Source organism: Amblyomma americanum, chromosome 7 (genome assembly GCF_052857255.1).
Source record: "Amblyomma americanum isolate KBUSLIRL-KWMA chromosome 7, ASM5285725v1, whole genome shotgun sequence".
Lineage (NCBI taxonomy): Eukaryota > Metazoa > Arthropoda > Arachnida > Ixodida > Ixodidae > Amblyomma > Amblyomma americanum.
The window spans coordinates 78,376,142-78,383,566 of NC_135503.1; the positions used below are offsets into that span (position 1 = coordinate 78,376,142).

The following is a 7,425-nucleotide window of genomic DNA, read 5'->3' on the forward strand; positions in this document are numbered from 1 at the left end:
GGCAGCCGAGCGCCATAACCACTCAGCCACCGCGGTGGCTGCAGTTGCAGAGGAGTAGCGACGCTCGATTAAAAGGACCAAAAAAAAAAGCCATTCGTCGCACAGTTCTGCACGTGCACGCACGTGGCACGCGCAACCCGAGCGAGTGCGGTCTGTGGCAAAACCGGCTGGTACCACGCACGGCACGCCACTAGTAATTATAAGCCGTTAAACGCATTGTTGTGGCTGCCCCCACAATGGAGGGCAATTAGGGAGTTATGTTGGGAGGTGCTGCGAAGAGACTGCATTCCCATCCTATGTACATACCTTGTGAGTGAATTTTGGGGGATTTGGTAGCACGGAAGCAGCCGAGGGTTGATGCATAAAGAAAAATCTATGAGCAGCCACGGGACTTGTACCTGTCAGAAATAGATGACTCATTATGAAGATTAACGAGCATACGATCGATATACAGGCAGTGTGACCAAAGGTTAACCGGGAGTAAAAAGAGAAAAGAAAACAGGATTTCGGGGCTATACCATTTTGGAGTTTTTGGATGCGTGGAGCGGAGCGAGAAATTGGTGTATCGTCGACGGCTGCTTGGATGTATTCCGAGGCCAAAAGACAGGCGACTACCACGAGGAAATGGAAGGCAATCGCTTTGAGGGCTGGTTTAATGGCGTTCTGCAGAAGTTTCCAGCTGGTAGCGTCATTGTTTTAGACAATGCACCTTACCATAGCCGGCGAGAAGAGAAATTGCCAACGACGGCCTGGAAGAAGAAGATACAGGAGTGGCTCACAAGCAGGATCACCTACGCTTAAAGGATGATAAAGAAGCAGCTGCTTGAGCTGGTGCAATCTGTAAAGTCACGCTTTTTGAGCTACAATGCAGCTGTAAGTGCTGGTTGCATTGTACTCAGGCTCCCGCCCTACCACTGCGAATTTAATCCCATTGAGCTTGTTTGGGCCAAGGTCAAATTGGCATCGCTGCGGACAACAGAGACTTCAAGCTGCCCACGGTCAACGCCATCATGAGGGAGAAAATCAAGCACGTAGCGGCGGAAGACTGGGCGAAGAGCATTCAGCACGTGATGGACTTGGAGGCAAAGTTCAGGCTTGACACGTCTGGCAGTGAGCACATTCAACCCATCATCATCCAGCTGAGTGAAGATGACACTGAAGAAAGCGACTCCGACTGCGAGCTGTCTGGCATTGAGCCACTCGACGAAGGATAATGGCTTCTTTTAACGAAAGAACAGCCTTTATTAGGGCTACCAAAATTTTTCCCGTTGGTTCGCAACAGACAACCATCCATTCCGTGACCTCTGAAATAAATAAGCAGTTCCATTTATGGCGTATTCCTTATAATAGAAGCTCAATTCGGATAAGCAACGTCCAGCACACATTGTGCTCGATTTAAGAAGTGGCATAGAAACACGTTTAAATGCTGGTATATCTGAATTGAAACACAACTGTTAACTCTGATTATCTTTGGCGGGCCCTAAATGCTCATTCGGGCAGCACCATCTAGTTTGACGGGCCCTATGTTGAAATAACAGTATTCAAGGCACGCTTTATAGCTCTGTTAGCAGTCTGCACTGGAAATCGCAGTCATGTCATAGCCAGTGCTGCTGCGATACCAGTAGTCAACACGAAACTGACAGCCACTGTTAGCAGCTTGCACGCCAAAGCACATTCATGTGGTTGCATTGTTTATCTTGGTTATCTGGCTCACACAAGTAATGAGAATAAGAGAAGAAATATAAAGCATCATTAGCTTATTGAGGCCCAAAATGCTCATTCAGGCAGCCATCGTCGAGTTTGACGGGCCCCATGTTGAAATAACAGTAGTCAGAGCACGCTTTATGGCTCCGTTAGCAGTATGCACTGGAAATCGCAGTCATGTCATAACCAGTGCTGCTGCGATACCAGTAGTCAACACGAAACTGACAGCCACTGTTAGCAGCTTGCACGCCAAAGCACATTCATGTGGTTGCATTGTTTATTTTGGTTATCTGGCTTGCACAAGTAATGAGAATAAGAGAATAAATATAAAACATCATTAGCTTATTAATCAGGGTTCATAGCCACCGTGAAGGAAAAAATTCAAGGGTTTTTAAGGACTTTTAAGGCTCTAACAAAGAATTTTCAAGGACTTACAACAAGACTTTTTGAGATCATAGAAAAAGACCACAACATGCTTTACGGCAAGAAAGCACATCTTTTACTGCACATAAGTCAAAGTAGGCACATTTTCCACAATCAATAGCTAACTAGTTTCTTTTTACATACGTATCGCACACACCCACAAAAAGAGGCCCACTCTTAAACAGTGGACTCGTGATTAAGTTCCTGAAGCTTTCCCTTCAACTTGTCATCAATTTCTGCAAGCTCCAGAGTCTTTTCTTTTGCCGTTTTTCTCAAACTGTTGGACTTCACAATGAAGGTGATGTCGCTTGTAGCTTCTGCCCGCTCAGCGTAGTTGTCAGCACAAGCTGTTAAATCGGCAATTGTTGCCTCCAGCTTCCTCCTCTTCATCTTCATGCCGTGTATTTCTTCTTCAATGTGGCCTCTCTTTGATGCCTTTGACTGCTCGATCGCTTCTTTTTTTTTACCCCCCAAGTAGCGGTTGTGTGCAGCCAAGTCAGATCTACGCAACTCCTTCGTTATTACAATGTTCAGGATCCCACCAGCCTTGCTTACTGCATCGTAAACGATTCGCTGCGACACATGAGGTCTCCTTCAGGTTTTCGACAGAGACCTGACGGTTCACACTGAATCCTCTTTCAACAGCTGCCTGCCCGTGGCTCAAGACGAGAAGAAGTCGCACAACTTTCCACAAGTGCTTATAGTCAACCTTCAAGAGCTCAAGGTAGAACTCGTCTAGGCTAAAAGAGTGTTTGTCAAACTGCCGCAGGTTGTGTTTCTTCTCTTGCAGAAGTTCTGTGTATTCGCCTAGGACCGAATCGCGCTCATGCTCACCCAATGGCCTAACTGCAATGAGCGCGTCTAATACTTTCCTGAAGCCTCCGAGGCACTCATCTGGCTTTGAGGTCATTTGGCGAGGGTCTAGCGAAGACAGGCTCCTAACTAGATGGTATGTCAGCGGGCTCTTTTGCAGAATTTTCTTGGTAGTACTGATAAGGAACTGTTTGCATTGCATCCTGAAGGCAAATACGTCCTTGGCGCTCACCTTTGCAGCTTTGACCATTTCTTCAGCTGCATGCCCAATGTCAACATTCTCTGAAGATACATGGTTATTTGGGTTTACGAGATCCATTTTGAGCAAACTGACAATTCCTGTGGAAGCTGACAGCACTGAGCACTTCATGAATCTTGCAAGAAGTTTCCTCACGAGACACTCCACATCTCTTTTTAAAAAGAACATCAGTGGTTTGTCCATTTGGCATTCCGTGAGGAATGGTTTAAGAACCATCGCGATGCCGAGAGCAAAGTTCAGTTTGGCCAACAGCAGTGGGTCCTGGCAAAATTCGCAGAGCTGTGTGAATGACACACACTTTGGTAAGTTCACCTCTTTCTTTTTTGCACATTCCACGTACCTTTTCACATCACCCCACAGCGCAATGGCACGTTCGATCACAACAACATTTTCTACCCAGCGATGAGCAACAAAGTTGAGAGGAAATGACATTTGGCCTGTCACAGTAGTGAAGTCTTCCCTTCGCGCTGGCGCATCATGAAAAATGGCACTGAGGCTTGAAAGAAGATTCTCTATGCCCCACTTGCTGGCAACAGCACCCGCCCTGTAAGCGTTATGTATTGTATGCAGTCCGCAAGTGCCCAGGTCCAAACACTGAACTTGATGGTTCTGCTGCAAGTATTTCTGCATTTCCCTAAAACACTTTAGGTTCACATTGGGGCCATCCATAGACAGCTGGACAGCTTTCGCCAGTGGCAAATCTGCCAAGGCAGCCAGAAGCTTCTGCTTAAGGTCTTCGGCAGTCGAATGTCCCATGAACACCGACGTATAATATCTCGTGGTTACACGCTCGGGCATAGTACTCCAGTACCGCAAATGGATGTCCATCTGTTTTTTCTGCAGGCAGTCGTTCAAAGACTCATCAAACAGAACGGTGTAGCCATCAGATTGCACTAATTCACGTTGTAGGCACGAGAGAAAAAATGGTCTCAGACAATGGCACACTACGTATGCAGATTTTCTTTCACCACAGGAAAATGACTTAGCGATTTTCGCTCTCCGGGAACATTTTCTTGAACAATTCCCCTGTGTGTGCTGACGAGTTGTAGGAATAGTGTGATGTTACCATTTTCAGGGTCCACAGTATCTCCGCGTCAGTCACACACTCGTGCGCTTTGCACAGGCTGCTCACATCCGACGACGACGATGGAGCCGGCTCGATGCGTTGCTCAAAAGCAACTGCTGTCAAGTAGTTCCGCATCGTACTATGTGCCGTAGTCGCTTTCATGTTCACAATGTGTTTTGCGCTCTTCATATGACTTTTGAGGGCCGACTCACCCATTGATGATACATCAAAGGTTTTCCCGCATGTCTTGCACTTTGCCCGATGAGAGTTTGACGTATCAGGAGAAATCCACTCCCTATAAGCAGCACTATTTAACCACGACTGCTGGAAATTGCACCTTCCCGGCATATTGCAGCTACAAAAGACGCGACAGCGATTATTCGCGCACCATGCTTTCCCACAACGAAGGCAGGCTTAGCTGCGGGCGTGCATCTACCTTGACGCCACTGTAACCAACTGTAACGACGCTACTGCGTTGTGGCTACAGAAACGGATTGGATTGGATGCTTTGGTTGGCTTGAGTAGTACATAGTTGCCAGGCATTCAAGAGGCATCCGCTAAAAACCGGCTGAACGAAAGCCTATTGAAGAAATTCAAGTATATTTAAAGACTTCAAAATAATTAAGGGTTTTCAAGGCCTTGAAAATGCTATTTTAAATTCCAGGGTTTTCAAGGGTTTCAAGGAGCGCTACGAACCCTGTTAATGCTCAAAATGCTCATTCAGGCAGCCATCGTCGAGTTTGGCGGGCCCCAAGTTGAAATAACAGTAGTCAGAGCACGCTTTATGGCTCTGTTAGCAGTATGCACTGAAAAGCGCAGCCTTGTCATAGCCAATTTTTAATTTATTTATCTGACTCTGGCATTAACGCGAATGCAAGCACAATTATTAACGTGAATACCTTGGCTAGCATTTTTTTTTGTCATATTTACGTACCGGAAAAATGCTCAGCAAGGTTGAACGTGTTTTAGTGAGTCACTTTGTTCATTACAAGCCGTAGGCAAAATGACGGCCAGATTCAGACAGTGATATTGGTGAAGTGATAAATGGTGAAAGCTGAAAAAGCTCTCACAGCACTGCTTTGCTGGACTCCATTCACTAGAAAACTGCATTTGTAATGATGAAAGCGTCAAGACAGGAAATAATCCACTGCACAATGTTATGTGTACCCCCACATGTGACGGGCAGTGAAACCATCTATTTATTAAGACTGAATGCAACAACATCGCAAGATGCTGTTGCACAATATGGCACCCTTTCATGTGCACTCCTGGCGAGCTGCCGTATGCACTGATGCATAAACACATTAACAGGGGTAAGAGACGAAGTTATTGCGCAAGCCACGTGATGCTTTTAACATTTTGTATCGGTCAATGTTTCTGTCGTCACAGCTGATAGAAGTTTCTTTAGTGTAAGTTGGTTAATCACGTTGCGACAACAGCACAAGAAGCAAGGTCAGAATAGTAGGAGAAAACACAGCAAGATGGCATACTGAGGAGGCAAGGTAGACAAGAATGTAAGGATTTAATGACATCGAAGAGGCCAGCCCTGCTATTCACAGGACTTGGTGCTTTGAATGAGAAGAGTTAATGAAATTGTAAAGGAAGAGGTGGATGCAGCATGCTTACAAGAACAAACACAAAAATAAAAGGACACAAATAGGAATAATAAACACATACACGCACAAGCACTCACATATTCACACACATGCACACAAACGCGAGCGCGAAAAATAAGATCTAAGATGCAAAAAAGGGAAAAATAACAAATATAAACAAACACGCAAGAAAACATGCACACACATTTAATGCAGACGCGAGTAGAGGTATTAGGAGTCAGTTCACAAGCAGCTGTGCCTACTTTGTCGTACTTTTATTTGATGTGCATAATGGCTCTGTTGCCTTCACTGTCTTGGAATTGTTTTAGTAGCAACATATCATAACAATCGAAAAGCAGCGCAAAGCTGTGTTGTGGGAAAGCAAGTCGAGCGCTGGCAGCACAACTGATGTGCGATTGTGTCACAGCAGGCATTCTGCAGCTGGCGCGTAGTGAGTGAAGAATTCTAAGCCATACACAGACGCGAATTCATGCCAAGCTCCCTTGTAAAGGCACCAGTGTATCGGTCATAATTTTATATTAGTACTTAGGCTGACATTAAGGAGACAAACACTGCTCCCACACGCCTGGCCGTTAATAATCCAATGACATTCGCTCAAGCAGCGCGTGTTAGTCACTGATTGTTAGCACTGGTGGAAAGTGACCAATCGACGGTGCTACACAACACTCGAACGACGCCCTGCTAGACGCTCGGCTATCTTATCATACTGCTGCCAACGATGGATCGTTTGCACGCTGAGCTGGCAGCAACAAATCTTTGCGTTGGAGGTTGCTTCCGCAAATCTTTTCGGTTGAGGAACTCGTAGGTTGGTTTCATCCGCGCACGCTTTTCTCATTTACCCTGAGAATGGTTTTGCTCCATCACTTCGCCACGTCCGTCGTGAAACGCAGGGGCACAGTACACTAACACACCCGCCGCTCACAGTAGGTACCAGACATTGGCAAATTCTCCTCGTCGTAACTTCACTTAGGAACAAAACAAAACACCGTAGAACAAACACGCACGATGTTTGCAGCGGTGTGCCGCTGCGGGATTCTGTTTCCAGACGAAGCGCAGCGCAGTGCAGTCACCGATGTTCGCTGTAACCTTTTTTCGTCGCCTCACGTCTCAGAACAAACGCACGCAGCACAAGTTGTGCATCGTAAGCTTGCAATAATATTTCCGACATGACAGACGCCCACGAACAATTCGAATTCACTCTGACGAAGGGAGACGCACACAGCTGACGCGATTCGGCCCAGTTCGAAGCGAGGGCGGCCATGTTAGGCATGTTCTCCGTCGGCGGGGTCACCGGCCGTCCGGCTCATGACGTCACCTGAAGTGCGCGCCTATTGGCGGAAGCTCGTGTGCATCCGCCTTTGAGGGGCAAATGCCGCTGCCTTCTTAAGCATAGCCGTCTTAAGGCTGCTGTGGAGCACCGGCGCAGTGGCAGCGAAGTCACGTGATGCGTTGCTACGGCAGCGGCGCCACGTGTTTTTGACGGCATGCTCCGGCTGCTGAGCGAAATGCAAGTCTTCCTTTTGATTTGGCATATGCCCCCACAT

The 7,425-nt window shown here is 46.7% G+C and overlaps 1 pseudogene; it reads right to left on the reverse strand.

Annotated features, from left to right (window-relative positions):
- Nucleotides 1–2,070: 2,070 nt before the first annotated feature.
- Nucleotides 2,071–4,798, reverse strand: LOC144097255 (uncharacterized; annotated as a pseudogene).
- Nucleotides 4,799–7,425: the final 2,627 nt, after the last annotated feature.